The sequence below is a fragment of the Neofelis nebulosa genome, chromosome 18 (genome assembly GCF_028018385.1).
Source record: "Neofelis nebulosa isolate mNeoNeb1 chromosome 18, mNeoNeb1.pri, whole genome shotgun sequence".
Classification (NCBI taxonomy): domain Eukaryota; kingdom Metazoa; phylum Chordata; class Mammalia; order Carnivora; family Felidae; genus Neofelis; species Neofelis nebulosa.
In genome coordinates this window covers 24,893,503-24,912,916 of record NC_080799.1, presented here as the reverse complement: position 1 = coordinate 24,912,916, position 19,414 = coordinate 24,893,503, and positions in this window count along the sequence as shown.

Here is a 19,414-nt window from a genome sequence, read left to right as displayed (position 1 = left end):
AGCTCTGCCAGATTGAGAACACATTACACACCCACAGTTATTATTAGCACAGTGTGGTGTCGGTGCGCACAAACACACCCACCCGAAGCCACGTGTCGATGAAAACAAAGTCAACAGAAAGTCGAGGCAGGTGTGAGAATTCTATGGTTCAAAAAAGAGAAGCATCTGAAACGAATGGAAAAGCGAATAATCACTGCGTCACCGACTTCAGTAAGTAACATCCAGACATAACCCGAATCACGCCAACCCCTCCCTTCTTCGCCCCTAAAGCCATGGTGCTAACTAGTTTCTCACGTCAGTCCCATGCCATTGTCCTGCTCTGGGGGCCATCACCTCTCCCTTAGGCTGCTGCCATCGCTTCCTGCTTCCTGACTCGACTTTCACTCGTGTCCCTTCCCCTTCCTCCACAGTCCTGGCTCACCTGCCACCACAGGACACCTCCTCAATCACCAGCTTGGCTTCCTCAACCTTCTGCACAGATGGGCTCCCCCAATTCTACTGCAGTGGTCCTCAAACCACGATCCCCCAAAACTGGCCCGGAAGCTTTTCGAACAATGGTCCTCCACCGATGAGCACAAAGGCCGATCGATACTGCCCGTCTCTAAGAGTCGACGTCCACGGCCACAGGTGTTCGTGTGTTTTAGTCCTGCCATCTTGGGGTTGTCTGAGGAACGTTACACATCCTAGCGTGTCCAAGAAGGTAAAAGCCATGAGAGTAGTGAAAAGGTTCTAAGGGGAGATGAACAAGCATGATGCAAATTAAGGACATGAGAAGCTTCACTGTGAGAAATGATGCCTCCACAGATGTTCACAGACACATATGGGGCACATTCATTTCAACCTTAGCAGAAAAAATTAAAAATTGTCTATTTTGGGGAAAGATGGCTGTCAGTTATTATTAAGCAAAGAAAATAAGGGTACACTGGTTTTAAACCTTGTTTATTAATGTTGATTTATTTTGAGAGAAGAGAGAAGAGAGAGAGAGAGAGAGAGAGAGAGAGAGAGAGAGAGAGAGAGAGAGAGAGAGAGAGAGAGAGAATGAATCCTAAGCAGGCTTCAAGCTATCAGCGCAGAGCCTGACACGGGATGGGGCTCGAACCCATGAACCGTGGGATCATGACCTGAGCCGAAATCAAGAGCTGGTTACTTAACTATGAGCCACCTAAGTCCCCTGATTTTAGAGCTTCAAAGCTTTTAAGAACCAACTTACTCTATCTATTGGATGGAAATGCATCCAGAGGCTTGTGAATTTAAACACCACAATTGCTCTGGACTTAAGAACATATGGATCTACAAACAGCCGTTAGTTCACTACCTCATTGGAAAATAAGAGCTGGACAGACTTTTTCCACTGCTAGCAATCAGATAGCGTTGCCTTTTTCCAATTTAAAGCAAACAAACAAAACATGAAGTTAAAGGACAAGATTAGGTTAGGTTTCCCCCGAGAATTTTTCTTCTCCCTGGGAATTCTCTACCACCCATCACCCCTACCTTCCTGTTCTCAAGATTATTCAGGTGTCCCATGTCCGAGAAGGCTTCACGGACCCCTGGGCACGTCTCAGCGACCCCATGCCAGCGCCCACGCTACATCTATCCTGCACCCACCGTACCTAGTGAAGTAGAAGTACTTTCGTGTATTTCCCCAAGGTACAGACGGGCATGGGTTCAAGTGGCCAGTCCTGTCTATGCATCAAAGTATCCAGCGACCATGTGGCAGGTACCAAGCTGGTAGACTTCTAAATGTTCACACTGACAGGGAGCTGGTCACTGCTTGGAAGAATTTCTGTGCAGTTCTGAACATTTATTTTCATTTGAGTACCTGGTCACTCAGTCTACCATTTCTACTATAAACGCTTTAGGAGGCAGAAATTTAACGAACCCATTCAGAAATGATAGAAAAACTGCTAATGAAACATGAATGGAGAGATCAAGTGGACAACCAGGCCGAAGTATCTCTGATAAGGAAGACACTTAAAAAAAAGAACTGTGAGAAAGGACAGAGAGAACCATGCTGGGACCAATCAAAAGGAAGGAGTCTAGGCAAGTAATGAATAAGCTGTAATTCACAGGGAATAGCAAGACTTCAGAAACGAGTCTTGAAACCTGGAGAGCTGAGATGAACTTAATATTGCTTTCGTGTCACTGGCTACAAAGAGGCTCCTCCTATTCAAAAGCAGTTTCTTCTATAAACCACAGGGTCGGTCGGATTTTCAACAGAATCCGCTTTATTTTCTGAATCTTGTATCAAACCTGTACCTAGTCGTGAATGCGTTCCCTCAAGATTCTGTCCCTGCACTCATTACGTAATGTACCTGAGGATAAGAACGTGAACTTGTTTACCTTGTCATGTATAAATAAATCAAGATGTGGCATTCATACTTCCTAAGGCCTGCTAGAATAAGTACAACCGGCTGTATTCAAATTATCTGCTTGTAGGTCTCTCTCCCCACTCAAATTCCTAGGAATCCGTTATCTTTTTCACCCCAGCATTTGACAGGTTCTCAGCAGACAGGTGTTGAACCGAAACTGGCGATTAAAAAACAAAATTGACAACTGGCAATTAAATGACCAAATAACACATACAGAAAACTCATCAAGAAATACAAATATGGGACACATTCATTTCAACCTTAACAGAAAAAATTAAAATAGGTAGATTTTTTACAAGACAGCATCTAATGTTACCAGCCTAACGGTGAAACACGACATTCATCATATCACGCACGGTGACATACGATCCAGTGTAAATTATCTGCCGCACCGTAACTCAATGACAGCACTATCGTTTCACAGACAATTTAGCAATACTAGGACGACATAAAATGTCCTCCGAACGTCATGATGTCATCAGAAGAAAATAATTTAGAGAGGAATAGCTATGACCATTAAAATTTCGATTGGCCATGTCGGACCAAAGTGGAGGCCCAGACGTCCCACGTATGGATAAAATCCAGCTCAAGCTAGCTAAGCCGGTTGGAAGACAATTGTGAGTCCAGGTTAAAAAAAAAAAACAAAAAACAGTTCAAACCGTAAGAGACTCTTAAATACGGAGAACAAACTGAGAGTTGATGGGGGGTGGGGGGGGAGAGGAAAGCGGGTGATGGGCCTTGAGGAGAGCACCTGTTGGGATGAACACTGGGTGTTGTATGGAAACCAATTTGACAGTACATTTCATTAAAAAAAAAAAAAAAAGAAGAAAGAAAAAACCCCGCAAGCTTGAACTAACTAAGGCCACCGAGAGGCAGAGACCAAGTCAGAGATGGTCCAGAGGCAGAGCTGCCAGATGGCAGGGAGAGCCTGGATATAAAGAAGATGGAGGAGAAAGAGGGGGATCGCAGGTGACAGAGGAGATGTGGTTTCCGGCATTCAGTGCGCCAGGGCGGGTGTCCACAAACTCTTCCTGCAAAGGGCCAGGCGGTAAATAGCATGGGCTCCGTGGGCCATACGGTCACCGTGAGATCTGCTTGACTGTGCTGCTGCAGTGCGTGGCTGTGATCCAATAACCCTTTTTCACAAAACAGGCAGTGGGCAGGATTTGGCCTACAGGCCAGAGGTTGCTGACCCACGGCCTAAGGAATACAGGGAAAGAAGGCCAATTTGAGGATGCAGTTCATGAGCTGAATTCCAGCAGGACATTTCAATAGAGAAGTTCAAGGCAAAGATCAATCTGGAGATGAAGAGATGCCAGGACTAGAGACATAAAATTAAGGAGCACCCAGAGGGGGGGTTAGTCTTGATCAAGCATCTTGATCTTAAGCCGAGACTCTTGATCTCGGCTCAGGTCACGATCTCCCGGTTTGTGAGTTTGAGCCTCGCGTCAGGCTCCACCCTCACAGCGTGGAGCCTGCTTGGGATTCTCTTTTCCTCTCTCTCTGCCCCTTCCCTGCTTGTGTGTGCTCCCTCTGTCTCTCTCTCTCTCGCTCTCGCTCTCTCTCTCAAAATAAATAAATAAACTTAAAAAAAAAAGACATCAAGTTGAAAGTCATCAGCCGTGTGGCGGTAGGTATGGGGATAGGACCAGGGATACGGTCTGAGAGGACAGAAGATGAGGCACACCTCCCAGTCCAAATACGGGGGCGCACATGCAACGGCACTTCAGATCACTGTGGCCCTGGAAAGGCAGGGACATTATAATCTAACCCCCCTTAACTCAAACTTTTTAAAAAAGAGGGCCCTATTTTCACTTGGGGTTCTCATTCCCTTTTCCAAAATAAATAAACATTAAACTTTCAAATTCACAGAAGAGAACGAAAACTTCCCACTGGCTAGAAAATAAGGGAGTGCTCCAGTGTTTTTTTCTTTTGAAATATTTTACGCTCCAAAATTATATACTAGGGGGTATAGCTCAGGGATAGAGCATCTGACTGAAAAATTATGTGACATATACGTAAAGCACAACGAACGATGATAAAGCAAACGTCCCATCCCCATCTCAAGAAAGCGTTCACTACCAAAACACCACGGTCCAACTTTTCATTCGGTAAGAATCAGTCTCGCACCCGGAGGTCAGAGCAGGCAGCCCAAGGCCAGATAAAGCTTGCAGATATATTTTCTCTGGCCTACGTCCAGCGGTTTCTTTTCTTTTCCTTTTTCACTGCTGATACTTAAGTATCGATAAACTTCACAAAAAAATCAGCGTTCTGGAGTATCCTTAAAAGTGGGAAGATGGGTGTTCCTGCACCCACATTCCCCATGTCCACAGGTAGCTAGACTTGCCAAGAGCAAGCAAGCCCGTGCAATGAGCTAGTTTTGCTATTCCTCGCCTCTCTCTACTGCCTTACATCTACCTTCCCTTCGCTTATTAATTTTACCTGCCTGGCACTTGAGTCTGTGACCCCTAGTTACAGAACATCATTGTGGTTTCTAACTTTTTGGAGTAAGGGGGCATTACGTAGAGTAAAAGGCAAAACAACAAAACAAAAAACAAAAAACCATCTCAGACTCTCTCAATAGGAGCATTACTACTCAGTAAACCAGCTCCATAAGCCCTTATCCATCATTTTGAAATCTAAAAAACAAGGTGTTTTGGCAACTTATTTGCTAACAAAACTTGACCTGAACTAATATGAAACCATTTACAATCTTTAAGTGTTCCATTTAGCATGAAGTACCTTTATATTTTCACTCTAGAAATATTAACATATTCAACGAAGGGCTGCTGACGCACACCATGGATTATACAGTAACAGCATATGTATATTTTTACTTTTCTAAAATCTGAAAAGGGGGCGCCTGGGTGGCTCCGTTGGTTAAGCGTCCGACTTTGGCTCGGGTCATGGTCTCGCGGTCCGTGAGTTCGAGCCCCGCGACAGGCCCTTTGCTGACAGCTCAGAGCCTGGGCAGGGGGCGGGGTGGGGGGGAGGCCTGGGGAAAGCTTGGGTCCAGACCCCAGAGGACGATGCTCAGCGGGGCGGGGCAATGGGCGGCGGGGACCCGCGCGGGGGGCGACCCGGGAGGCTGGCCCGCCCCGCTGTTCCCGGGCGCTCGGACGGTGGCTCCGAGCTGGGTGCCTGGCCGCTGCGTGGCCCAGCCCTCCTCCCTGGCCCGCAGCGGACCCGGCGCAGAGTGGGCGGCAGGGTGGCCGGGCCGGAGCGCGGGGCCCCTACACCGACCCCCGGTCCCCGGCCCGCGCGCTCTCGGCCGCCCGGCACGGCTCACTCACCTGCCCACGGTCTGCTTGGCGAACTGCTTCATGTGGTTCAAGGGCAGCGGCAGCGGCGGCCCGCGGGGCTCGGGCCTGGTGCGGCTACATCGCTTCCAGGCCGAGGCCAAGGCGGAGGCGGAGGCGGAGGAGGAGGCGGCGGCGGTGGCGGCGGCGCCGGCGGCGCCGGCAGCGGCTGCTGCCGCTGCTGCGCCTGATCCTCTGGCAGCGGCGGCTTCGCCTGCTGCTGCGGCTGCCCCTGCGGCTGCTGCGGCGGCGGGGGCTGCGCCCGCTGCACCTGCTGCTGCCGCTGCGGCTGCTGTTGGTGCGGCTACTGTGGCAGCGGCGGCTGCGCCTCCGGCGGCTGAGCCTCCTGCGGCTGCTACTGCGGCGGCTGAGCGGCGGCCGCGGCGGCGGCGGCGGCTGCTCCCGGGCCGGAGCTCCGCCCTCGCCGCCTGGCTGCTGCTGCGGCTACTGAGGCGGCGGCGGCGGCGCTTCCTGCGGCTGCTACTGCGGCGGCTGAGCGGCGGCCGCGGCGGCGGCTGCTCCCCGGCCGGAGCTCCGCCCTCGCCGCCTGGCTGCTGCTGCGGTTACTGCGGCGCGGCGGCGGCGCTTCCTGCGGCTGCTACTGCGGCGGCTGAGCGGTGGCTGCCGCGGCTGCTGCTCCCGGGCCGGGGCCCCGCCCTCGCCGCCTGGCTGCTGCTGCGGTTACTGCGGCGGCGGCGGCGGCGCTTCCTGCGGCTGCTACTGCGGCGGCTGAGCGGCGGCCGCGGCGGCGGCTGCTCCCCGGCCGGGGCTCCGCCCTCGCCGCCTGGCTGCTGCTGCGGCTACTGAGGCGGCGGCGGCGACGCTTCCTGCGGCTGCTACTGCGGCGGCTGAGCGGTGGCTGCCGCGGCTGCTGCTCCCGGGCCGGGGCCCCGCCCTCGCCGCCTGGCTGCTGCTGCGGTTACTGCGGCGGCGGCGGCGGCGCTTCCTGCGGCTGCTACTGCGGCGGCTGCTGCTCCCGGGCCGGGGCCCCGCCCTCGCCGCCTGGCTGCTGCTGCGGCTACTGAGGCGGCGGCGGCGGCGCTTCCTGCGGCTGCTACTGCGGCGGCTGAGCGGCGGCCGCGGCGGCGGCTGCTCCCCGGCCGGAGCTCCGCCCTCGCCGCCTGGCTGCTGCTGCGGCTACTGAGGCGGCGGCGGCGGCGCTTCCTGCGGCTGCTACTGCGGCGGCTGAGCGGTGGCTGCCGCGGCTGCTGCTCCCGGGCCGGGGCCCCGCCCTCGCCGCCTGGCTGCTGCTGCGGTTACTGCGGCGGCGGCGGCGGCGGCGGCGCTTCCTGCGGCTGCTACTGCGGCGGCTGCTGCTCCCGGGCCGGGGCCCCGCCCTCGCCGCCTGGCTGCTGCTGCGGCTACTGAGGCGGCGGCGGCGGCGCTTCCTGCGGCTGCTACTGCGGCGGCTGAGCGGCGGCCGCGGCGGCGGCTGCTCCCCGGCCGGAGCTCCGCCCTCGCCGCCTGGCTGCTGCTGCGGCTACTGAGGCGGCGGCGGCGGCGCTTCCTGCGGCTGCTACTGCGGCGGCTGAGCGGTGGCTGCCGCGGCTGCTGCTCCCGGGCCGGGGCCCCGCCCTCGCCGCCTGGCTGCTGCTGCGGCTACTGAGGCGGCGGCGGCGGCGCTTTCTGCGGCTGCTACTGCGGCGGCTGCTCCCCGGCCGGAGCTCCGCCCTCGCCGCCTGGCTGCTGCTGCGGCTACTGAGGCGGCGGCGGCGGCGCTTCCTGCGGCTGCTACTGCGGCGGCTGCTCCCCGGCCGGAGCTCCGCCCTCGCCGCCTGGCTGCTGCTGCGGCTACTGAGGCGGCGGCGGCGGCGCTTCCTGCGGCTGCTACTGCGGCGGCTGAGCGGTGGCTGCCGCGGCTGCTGCTCCCGGGCCGGGGCCCCGCCCTCGCCGCCTGGCTGCTGCTGCGGTTACTGCGGCGGCGGCGGCGGCGCTTCCTGCGGCTGCTACTGCGGCGGCTGCTGCTCCCGGGCCGGGGCCCCGCCCTCGCCGCCTGGCTGCTGCTGCGGCTACTGAGGCGGCGGCGGCGGCGCTTCCTGCGGCTGCTACTGCGGCGGCTGAGCGGCGGCCGCGGCGGCGGCTGCTCCCCGGCCGGGGCTCCGCCCTCGCCGCCTGGCTGCTGCTGCGGCTACTGAGGCGGCGGCGGCGGCGCTTCCTGCGGCTGCTACTGCGGCGGCTGAGCGGTGGCTGCCGCGGCTGCTGCTCCCGGGCCGGGGCCCCGCCCTCGCCGCGTCACTTCCAGGGGCGCCTCCCGCCTGGGGCCGCGCGGGGCCGGGATGGCAGATGATCGCCAGGCTCGGGCGCGGCGCGCGGCCTGGCCCCCGCCGCCCCCCCAACCCGGGCTGCCCCGCCCAGCGAGCGGAGCCCCGCGTTCAGGCGCCGCCTTGGTGGGAGGGGGCAGCAGGCGCCAGTGGCGTGACCCCGCGGTCCTGGAGGCCGGGAACAGCCACACCCGGGCACGGGGCGGGGACCCGCGGGGGGCGGGGCGGTAGTGGGGGGGGGGGGCGATGGTGGGAGAGGAAGACGGGAGGGTTTGGGGTACCCGGGAGCTTCCGGATGCCCCCGTTAGGACTGTGGCCACGCGCGGGTGTAGACCTGTTTCTACGCTCCCAGGTGGATGGGTGCTGTCACTGTGTACATTTCATGTCAATTACAAGAAATTGTTACCTGGAAACCACAAGCTGCAGAGCCCTGTGCGCTTTGATTGGACTTCCCGGAAAGTCCAGGGCCGGTCGCATTTTCCGCCGCAGGTGCTCACAGGCACCTGGGGACCGCCAGGGATGGCCGCGGGGCAGTGGGGGGAGGGTAAGGGGTGGGAGGTCATGGGCAGGGGTCGCGCGGACCCTAGCAGCCCCGCGTGAGGTGTGGCGTTGCCTAGAAACGCCTGATTGTGATTTGATCAGTAGCCTCCCGCAGGCCTCCCTTTGGAGACACTTAGCGGGACTGTCTGACTGCGCTGGACGCTTTTTGCCGAGCGGACCAGGTCAGTTCTGTGACCCGCGGCGATGTCCTTTTCGTTTGGTGGCCTGGGCCGTTCCCTAGAGCAAGTGGGTGGCGGTGTGGCTTCCTTCACTGACCGCATCTCTGAGGTCATCAAAGATGTGCGGATGGAGGGAACCGAAAAGGTGGGAGAAGGGCCTGACTCTGACCGAAAAGAGAGTGAAGGGAGTCGGGAAACCTTAAGATGGGAGAATCAGAGACTTAAACGTCTTTGTAGTCACCTGGAAGAGAAGTATGAAGCCTCGGAGCTTCAAATAAAGCGGCAGACTCTTAGCTACCGATACGAGCTACAACAGAAAGAGGTAGAAATGAAACTTCTTAAAGTGAGACAGATAGGGCTCAAGAACCAGTTGCTGAAGCTCCAATCAGCCCTTCGATCAACCACAGTGTCCCCTTCCTTGGGTTACGGTATCAACTACTTTGCTTCAGCTTCCCCGGGGGATGACCTGGACTTTGCTGACCTCATTTGGTCACAACAAGAAATAAGCAGACTGTCAAATGAAGTTTTAAGACTGGAGGCTGAAGTTAGCCACTGGAAGCATTTTTCCCAGACTTCAGCACCGGGAGCGAATAGCCACGAGCAAAATGAAATCTACAAACTGCAGGTTACCATCAGGGAACTTGAACAGAATCGAAATGAGGCAATGGATGACCATCAACTTGAAAAGGCAGTACTGCAGAACGTCTATCAACAGACACTGGCAGAAATACGTCGCAGGTACCATCAAAAGGCAAAAGGCTATGAAAAAAGAATCAAAGAACTGGAAAATCTGTTAGAGAAGGACGACTCTGGACTCAGAGCAGCTGAGGAGTCTGTCATTGAGGATATGCAAAACACCATTCAAGTGCTACAGACTGAAAAAGTGGAGTCTACCAGGAAAATTGAAGAACTTGAGGACACCGTAAGATACATCAATAACCAATTATCTTCGGTAGAAAGTGAGAGAGACGCTTTAAGGAGAGAATGGGACCGGGTCAATGAGGAAAAGAAAGAGAGGACTGAAGAACGTGAATCGCAGCCTTCCGCGTTGAGGCCAAGTGATACAGTGACGGAAAAGGAAAGAGTTCTTTCCGAGAGTACAGCAGTGGAAGAAGCGTCTGGACCGCGGCAAGTGCTGTCCGATGCGGAAAAGGAGATGACGCCACGGTGTAGCTTAACCCAGGGTGACAATCTCATTGGAGACGATCTGAAACTTGAAGGGCGAGTCTACGTTTTAGAACAAGAAAACTCATCAGGTCAAGGACGGGAAGCGCTTCAACTGGCACTTTGGAAAGGGAGCCATGAGCAGGAAGTGATTGAAGGTACGGCTCCAGGAGGTGTGAATTTGGATTCAGAAGTAGAGCATTTCAGATGTGACTTGGGGGCCGACGGACAAAAATCCACTCAGGGTAGGACCGAGAAGGAACTCCCAACAGCAGAGCTGGGGCAGTTTGATGGACAGAAACAAACTACACGGCCCAGGGTTTTGATGAAAGGTCAGCTATCAGAACAACAAAATGAAGGCGACGGCATCAACGGCAAAGTGGAACACGATCTCAGTGACGAAAAGAGAGCTTGTCCATTTGAAGAGGAGCAAACGGACACAGCTAAAGAGTTAGATGCGCAAAACGAAGAATCACCTCAGAGTCAATCGGCCGTTAATGATTTGCATCGGTCAGATCCGTCGCGAATACGTAATTTAAACATCCCGAAGGAGAACGCTGAACTCAAGGAACACATGAAACAAGAGCAGGAGGAATCTGCTAGCGCTGAGAAGGAGCCAGCACCGTCTCTTAATCAAGACTCTGACAATACTGTTGGAGATGACTCACTTAAGGGGAGGGAAACGACGGTTAGAAAGTTGCAGCAAAGCCTTTCAGAAATGGAAGAGCTGAATGGCAATTTAAAGAAAGCTGCTTGCAACCTCACGGTGGAAAATGGAAAGTTGGTTTTGGAGCTTGAAGACGTAAGACGTCGGCTGGAAGAAACTACTGTCTGTAACCGTAAGAATTCTCTGGAAAAAAAGTCTATTACGCGGGCCTTGAAAATAGAAAAAGGACAGTTAATAGTAAAATTGTGCCGGGCTGAAAAGAAGCTGTTGGAGAAAACAGCCAGGTATGAGCAAGCTATTCAAGAACTGACCGACACGTATAACTTGTCTAAGTCGTCCTCCCAGTTAGAGCAGGAGTGTTTAATTCAACGCAGTCAAGAGAAAGACGATGAAATACTACAACTCAAAAAGAGTGTTGAGCAGATGGATGCCGACCATAGAGAAACTAAGGAAATGCTCTCCTCTGCTCTGGAGGAGCATAAGCGATTGACACGACTTATTCAAGACAAAGAAATCTGTATCGAAAAACTTGAAAGAAGGCCAGAGCTCCAGGAGCTATTAGAGAAGTACGTCCAAGTCTTAAGAGAAAACGAAATTTTACAGCAAACCGTGGAGGAGCAAGACGTTCGTCTTGCATCCACGAGAGAAGAGAATGAATTTCTGCAAGACGAACTGGAGTGTCTGCGAGAAGACGGCCAAACTGTACCTGTGGTCGACCCGCAAACGCAAGACCGTATCATGGAACTGGAATGCGAGGTGTATGAGCTGAATGCAGAAAGAGTTCGTCTGGAAGACGAAATCAAACAACAACAAAACATCATTGAGGATCAACGCCAGGGTAAGCTGCAATGGCTTTGTGCTTTACAAGACCAGAAACGGAAGACAGATGATCTCACGCGCCAGCATGAGCAAATGAACGTTAAACACGCTCAGCTCCTTTCAGCGAAAGATGAGGAGATTAAGATTTTGCAGGACACGATAGAGGAAATGAAAACCCAGATCCTTCAAGAACCCAGCACATTCCTACAACACATTCTGACGTTTTTCAAGTAACAACGATTCAGCATCTTCCTGTAGAAACACGGAAGTGAAAAGCATGATTCATCTAAAGCTGAAACTGAAAGATTAAGTAAAAGGAACAAAAGGACAAGAATTGGAGATTAAAAATTAAAAAAAAAAAACCATAAAAAAAAAAAGAATTGGAGAATAAACTCCTCACTGAAAAGAACATCTGATTAACTGAACAGATTGATCGATCACCCATCCAAAGATGAGACCGGTAAACTCACTCAGATTATCCGGCAAAAAGATTTGGAGACAGAGGACCGCCCCAGCAGGACATCTGTGGCTTCCTACAACCAGAATGTGGCAAACCTTCAGCAGCAGTTGCAAGGTATGCTTTGGAAAGAGAACAAGTATTAGCTGCCTTCCAGGAGAACTAGGGAAAACGGCAATCTGAACAGAGAGTATCACAAAATGCCAGATAGAATTGTTGCCAAAGAAGCATATCTCATGTAGCTGTAAGATGAAAAGATTCACTAGAATCGAATTCACTAGAATTCGATTCACTAGAATTCGATATTCACTAGAATCGGTCCACCTGGACCGGAAACGGATGGGTGTGGGCATCACCTTCTAAATGCTGTGACTGACACTTTACCCACGTACGACACCATTAATACTGTCACCTGGGAAGAGGACTGACCTGGCAAAAGACCTTTCAAAGCAATACAGGATTCTTAAGCCAGAGAGGAGACACTACTTGAAAGAAACCAAGTCACTATGTGTGTGTACCTTATCACAAAATGGCCTTTTGCGAAATGCAATACATTTATAGTTTTGGTTTAAGTTCAATAAAAATAGTTTTAATGTTCGAAAAGACTGTCTTTTAATGACTGCAGAGGTATTCACCAAACTGAAAACAGTGGCTCCTTATGGGGCACCTGGGTGGCTCAGTCGGTTGAGCGTCCGAAAAAGAGCTCAGGTCTCTAGGCAGGAGGGAGCGGGAAGAAGGAAGTCAAAAAAAGGTGGGTTGCTTATTGCAAGGTTACTTTCCTTTAGGGGATGGAAGGGGCTTATCACGCAGATTACCTGACTCATGATGATCAGGCTATTCAAGGGTTTAAGGTTCCCTTCCTGGGAGAGCCAAAACTGTAATCACGGTAAGCCTTAGTTTGGCGCAGTGGGACTTAGCATAAGCGACTCCATTCTGGGTATGCTGTCTTGTCTTTAACACTCTCGAGGTGGAAAGAACCAGCACTGGAAAGACTCGCCCAGTCGCCACCAGAGAAGGAGGGGCATCTGCTTCAGGGCTCCGCACTAAAGCACCCCCAAAGCACCAGGGGTCAAGTGGGGCCTTAAATACAGTCTACGCTTTCCTTACCAAAGCACATTCCCTGGTTCAGGGCTGAACGTGCCAGGGGAAAGGGACACATTTTCCTCCGAGAAGGAGCCCTCCCATTGCCAAGCTGTGTGGCCATGGGGTTGTGTCCATGTACCCAGAGGGGGCACATCTTGCAAATCCACTCAAAGGCATTATATAAGCTGGCAGCAAGCCTGAGCTGGACCACCCCTGCACCACTGTGGCCCCTCAGATCTCTACTACCCCTCAGAACATGGAGGACAGGTTCCTATGGATCCCATCCCCGAATCAGGCTCACCCTGACAGGTCATCTGAAGAGCAATCTTCTGTCCATTATGAATCACGAATCATTTGCAAAATAGGAAGCTGCCTAAATGCTGGCATGAGCTCCCTGTGAATCGCTGGACGAGGCCGATGGTTGCCAGTGAAGGTAGGACTCGGCCATCATGGATTCAGTAGGGCTTCAAACGGGGTGCCTCAAACAGGCTTTGTTCCCGCGCCGAGGCTCCAGCTCTAAATGCTGAAGCACCTTCGCCCTGGCCTGTCCTTGTTGCTTACAGAGCTGACAGAAGCCCAGCTGTGGATGTCCAGGGACATCTTTGGGCAGAACACCAAGCCTCGCAGCAGTCAGCCCCCGTTCAATTAAGAGAAGAGAGGACTGATAAATGTTCGGTTTACTTGCATCCCCTCCAGTATCCAACACAAGGGAGAGAATGATCTAATATATTCTGAAATAACTTAGACTCATTAAAATCGAAAAGAAGAAAGAAGGGAAGAAAGAATTCTGCAGCAATGAGCTGACACAGAGAACAGGGATTTGGTGACTTCGCACAACAAGCCAAAGATGGGGCTCAGAAAAGACAGGAAACCCACTCAGGATACTTAAAAGTATGACCGCTCAGCTAGCTAGCTAACCAACTAACCAGACAGGCAAACCGGGACCAGGAGATCAGTCTCAAACACCCTGTGAGGTGAGGACGGATGGTGGAGTTCTGTTCTCAATGTTCAACCCGAATGAATTATCCTGGAGGAGGGAGGACTGCTATCCATTAAACAAATAACATGCTGATCAAAGAGCTGTGTGATGAGAACAATGAGGCACATTTATTCAGATGCTGCCCACACATTTCATGCCCTCTGTTCAAGACACAGGCTCCTCATCTGTCACAGCCACACAGACGCCATGTAGGTACTTGCTCTGATGCCAGCAGATACAAAGCCCCTCTCCCTCGGCACGCACACCACTCGCCCGACACCACCGAGGGAAAGGGCCTCCACACGCCGACCCCACATGCACCTTCATCCATTGCCCCGCCTCAGAGCCACACATACCAGCGGCCAGCCTCTTCATGCCTAGCAAGATGATGGAACATTTTGCAAAGCTGGTGGGGTCACTCCACTCCTCAGGAAGGTGCCACCTCCTGTGTGGCCTTGTGTGGCCCCTGGCTTGGGTCATGGCACTGCCAGCACTGCTCTGCTCCCCCTAAGGGTGTAAGGACCCCGCTGACCTGAGGCTCCCGGTTGGCCATCCACAAGTCAGTACCTGTGATCTATCCTAGGCTGTGAGGACCCGGGGAAGACACAGGAAGACACCCACTTCTGTCCTCTGGGAAGTCCTGCTGCTCTGTTCTCCGTAAAACAGAGAGTTATAAATGCAGAAGGAACCAGCCAGACTGGGGATATCAACAAGGGCAGCTGGCCGGGTGGCCCCCTGTGAATGAAGCCCTAGGCCCCATTTAAAGAAGACAGATGCTGCTCAAGCCCTAGATTCGAAGAGAAGCTAGAAATAGGATTTTCAAAGGAACGCTCCTCATTAAAACAAAATGCTATCAGGACACATGGGTGGCTGTCAGCTGAGCGTCTGACTTCGGCTCAGGTCATGATCTCAATGTTGATGGGTTTGAGCCCCACATCAGGCTCTGTGCTGACAGCCCAGAGCCTGAAGCCTGCTTTGGATTCTGTGTCTCCCTCTCTCTCTGCCTATCCTCTACTCACGATCTGTCTCTCAAATAAATAAACAAACAAACAAACAAACAAATAAAATGTTGAAATGAAAAAAAAATAAATTTTAGAAATGCTATCAAATTCTTTACATCTCCCCTTTTCCAAGATAAAACAAATCTATCTGCAACTTGGTCTGTTGTCCCAAATATCTGGTGAATCATAGCTTTTGCTGCACTTGAGGATGCTCTTTTGGTTAATCTTCATCATCAACAGCTCTTCTGGTTATTGCACGTGTGCAAAAAATTCATGGTCACAATGTTTCTGATGGGGCTTTCCACACATGACAACTGTCTTGGACCTCAGCACAGAAATAATTTTCATGCTAACCTGTGCTCCTTCCAGGGTTTTCTTGTTCTCTACCCCCAGTGTACCCACCTGTACCCTGGACTCACTGCACTGACCTCATGGTAACACAGATGTTGATGAATGATGGGGCCTTTTACACTTTACAGGATTTGTTGACTGTCATCCACCCAAAGAACCTTCTCAAACATTTGTAATACAGGAGGTCCCAAAGAAGAGCTTGACAAGTTAGGGGAATGTCTAAGGAAGGTGGCCTTATTAAGTTCCAAAAAGCCTTCTAGGGTGGCATTTGCTTTTTCTGTTCACAATACAGTTCTCAGTTTATTGGGCTGAAATATTGTCCAGACCCTGACATCGGACCCATTTCTGAGGTGGACTTACTGAAGTAAAGGCCGGTATGGAAGGTGTAATTTCAAAGCATTCATTTACAATGAGAAATACAATCGTTCATTCAAGCCCAACGGCCAGCACCGTCTTTACGGTAGAGAAAGCCACACGGGAAGCCAAACTATAACCAGAAGTTTGCCGATGGGGGGGGGGGGGATGAATTTGATTCACCTCAAGTGTAGTAGCCACGTTGAGTTTGGCCAGAAGCCAGGGCCTCTGGCTTCTCATTCATCTGCTAAATGTCACCATGGGTGCTCAAGAGAAAGAATACTGTAGGCAAAATCACACTTTGTACTGAAAGGCTTGTGTCCCAAATCTAAACCGTGTGGCCCATTTTAGAGGCAGGCCAAGGTCCTACTCCAGGGTAAGCAATTCTTCCTCCCTGGCCTCTTCTCTCACATTGACTGCTTGATCTGGGGGCTTGTGGAAGACCCAGAGACACAGCACTCGAGTTCCCCTTCCAAAGAAGCAAACTGCCGTGGCAAGAATAGGAATAACTGACAGCGTCCATCCGGCAGCTCCTTCCAGGTACTTAGATTTGAACCAAGGTAACCCTTTTTGTGGGTTGGTCCTTGGCCAAGACTGAGAAGTATGGCAGTCCTAGGGGCTGGTCATTTCTGCCCAGTGCAGGACTCCTCGAATGGGCAACCTGGGCTCTGGAGCACCCTATACTCTGGAACTCCCCTGGGATTCTGGACATTCTGGAGAAGAGACGGGAACTCCTTGAGAGGAACGAGACATCGAGACGATCCAAGGAAGAGGTGACCTCGGCTTGCCTCTCTCTATCCCCGGAAGGATGTGCCGGTGTCTCGGCTGCAAAGACTCAGACCTCAGTGATGAATAGTGTCTTTACTCCAAAGTCCTCTGCTGTGATTGTGGTGTCCTGAGCAGGTATTTTTCCAGTTTCAGTGAAGCAATTCCTTCAAGAAACAGTCCACTGGTATTTCCAAATCCTCAAAGCTGGGTAACCAGGGGGATTTTATTAGACGTATTTATTCTACAATCCAGCATCTCACAAGACATCCAGAAGCTTCTTGTAAGCTGCCGCTCCTGCCTCCCAGGCAGAATTCTCATGTTGCTTCTCAGACATTAAAAATAAAATGAAAAAGCTCCTGTTGTGCAGGATGAAACCTTCTTAGCTGAAAGGTTCCTGCTTCCACCCCAGCCAGTTGGTAGACATGCCTGCCTTCCACCTCCTTCCTGTCTGTGTAAGTCCCCTTGTGGCTGGGAGCCTTTCTCGGCCACGGTCAAACCGACTTTGGATGTGCAAGGCTGAGGCAATGGTTGAAACGTAACCCAAAACTACCCTCCTTATATTTTCATTTCTATTAGACCTTTATCATGATTCCTTCTTGAACTGAAGCTTAAATGGCTAAAGACCGATCATAATAGAACATTTCATTGTTTACTTGTCTAACTCTCTCAGCCCTAATTCAATATTGTTTTTTCACTGAGCAGCCTGCATGGTGTTTTTTTCCTGTCACTGAAGAGAGCAAGGGGGCTGAGGCAGAATTCAGATGAGCCCATGCTCACTTGGTGTTCTCGTCCTATTCATTTTTCATCCAACAGCGAGGAACAGAGCCCTCGGGAGGGAGAATCACAGAGTTCTGGGCAACAAGCTTTTGGACACGATCACACGCAGGTCCTCAGAGAGGAAGAAGGCGAGTGAAGAGGAGTTACCAGAGACCATGACACCCTGTGGGGATTCCTGGAGGGGGTGCGGGCTCTGGGTGCTAAAGGCTGGTGTTGGAGCCGCTCCAGTTCCCTTTCTTCACACACCCCCTTCTCCCTGCCTATGGTGTCACCTCCGTGCCATCACCCGGGTGCACACCACCCTCCCCTGTCACCAGATCATTACAGAAGCCTCTTGACTGACCTGTGTCTGTCTATCCCAGCTTCACTACAGTCTGCTTCCAGCACAGCAGCAAGAGGTCTTTCATGTCCCTCTCCATCTGAGGACCCTCCAGTGGCTCCCAGCTCACTTAGAAGAAAGCCAGGGTTCTGACCACAGCCTCCACCCCACTGTTCCCTCGAACCTCGCCTCTTAGCGTTCACCCTTTGCTTATTCAGCTCCAGCACTCAGATATTCTTCATATGCTTCCTCTTTAGGGCTTTTCACTTGCCATCCCCTCTACTGGAACAGAACTGTCCTGGAAACCTGCGGGGTTCACTCCCTCAGGCCTTTATCCAAATGTCATCATTCAATGGGGCCTCTACCCCTTACATACTCCCTAGCCTCCCTCTCTGTCTTATTTTTCTCCATAGACTTTACTACTGACATACACTTTAGTTCACCTACTTATTTGGTTACTGCTGATCCACCTTACTGGGATATTAGCTCTAGGAGGGCAAGGATTTTCCTCTGTTGTTTTCACTGCTGAATCGTCAGTGCCTAGAAAAATGTCCAGCACTAATTAGGTGTGCAAATACATATTTTTTTGAGTGACTAGAGTACATAAATAAATGTAAACATGCATAAATGAATGAATAGGCATTCATTTCTGGCCATGAATCCCAATGGCCAGAGTCTACTCTAGGCCAGAAGCCTGGATGTATCTGCACTTTGCATTCTAGGATTCTGGGCATAAAGGAATGTTCCAACGGGAGATGGCGATGCTAAAGGCAGAGTGAGATCCAGAGCTCAGAATGAGCCCCAGCCTTCCAGCCAAAAGTGCCGATTTAAGCCTAGGGCAACATGACGGAGGAGGAGGAGGAGGAGGAGGAGGGGATGTGAACCTGAGTTCAAAAAGGCCCCGCTTCACAGCATGAGAAGGGACAAGTTGACTCAAGGAGCTTCCCTGGAGGCATCAGATAAAGACAGTTCAGTGAGTAGAGAAGGCATCATTGTGAACACCCCTTGAGTCTGGGGATGCTCTGGGAGCCTGGGGATGGTTTGGGCTGTTAGAGCCCAGAAGAACCCAGGAAAATTTTCCAGAAGGAGAAGAGGGGAAGTTGGCTACCTAGGACCATGTCCTTTGTATAGGACTGATTCATAGAATCATGGGGCCAAGGTCAATGACTGAGACACATCCCTCTCCAAAGGCTTTTGGAGAGGGGAGTTCCATTTATCCCCTGTTCGCCAAGTCTGGGGTTTCAACCTTCTTACAAAAAAGTAGTATTTTTCCATGAGACTTCAACATTTGAGAACCTCAGTCAGTTCAACCTAACACTTATTTATCCATCAAATTTTCAAGGTACGCACATTTTACATTTTGACAGTTGTGTCAATCTGACCACCAGAAATATGGTACCAATTTATATTGTCTGTTTCTCATGCCTTACATTGAGTATCTATCTCTTTCTACCTGCTTTGAGGGGAATCCTATTTCCCAGAGACTTGTCTACTTGATTTATCCTTCCAGAGTTCTGGTCCTTGATTCGATTAATCAATTCCACAGACTTTTTGCTTTGTGATTAATGTAGGCTCTTATCTTTATTAATGTCTTCCACTTTTTATTTTGCTGTTCATTTTCTAGCTTATTTTGAATTCTTCATCCAATTATTCTCAATCTTCCAACGTTTAAGCAGATTTATGTTAGCAGTATCAGCTTTAGATCATGAATTTTTACTAAGAATGACTTTAGTCCCATCCCCGTATGTATTTTTATACAGTGGTCTCATCATCTTAAATGTCTAGTCTGTCTTTTCAGTATTGATTTCCACTTTGACAGAGGAGCTATTTTTTATTTTGTTTCACTTCCAGGTGGCTATCATTTATCTTCATTTAGGCACAGTCTTGCTATTAATGTGATCAGGAAATGTAGTTTGTAAAATTTGAATTTGGGGATTGGTTGTGGATTTCTTTGCCTGGGTACGTACATTGTTATCAGTCAGGATGGGTTAGGTTAGGCTGCAATAACAACTAAATATTCTCAGTGC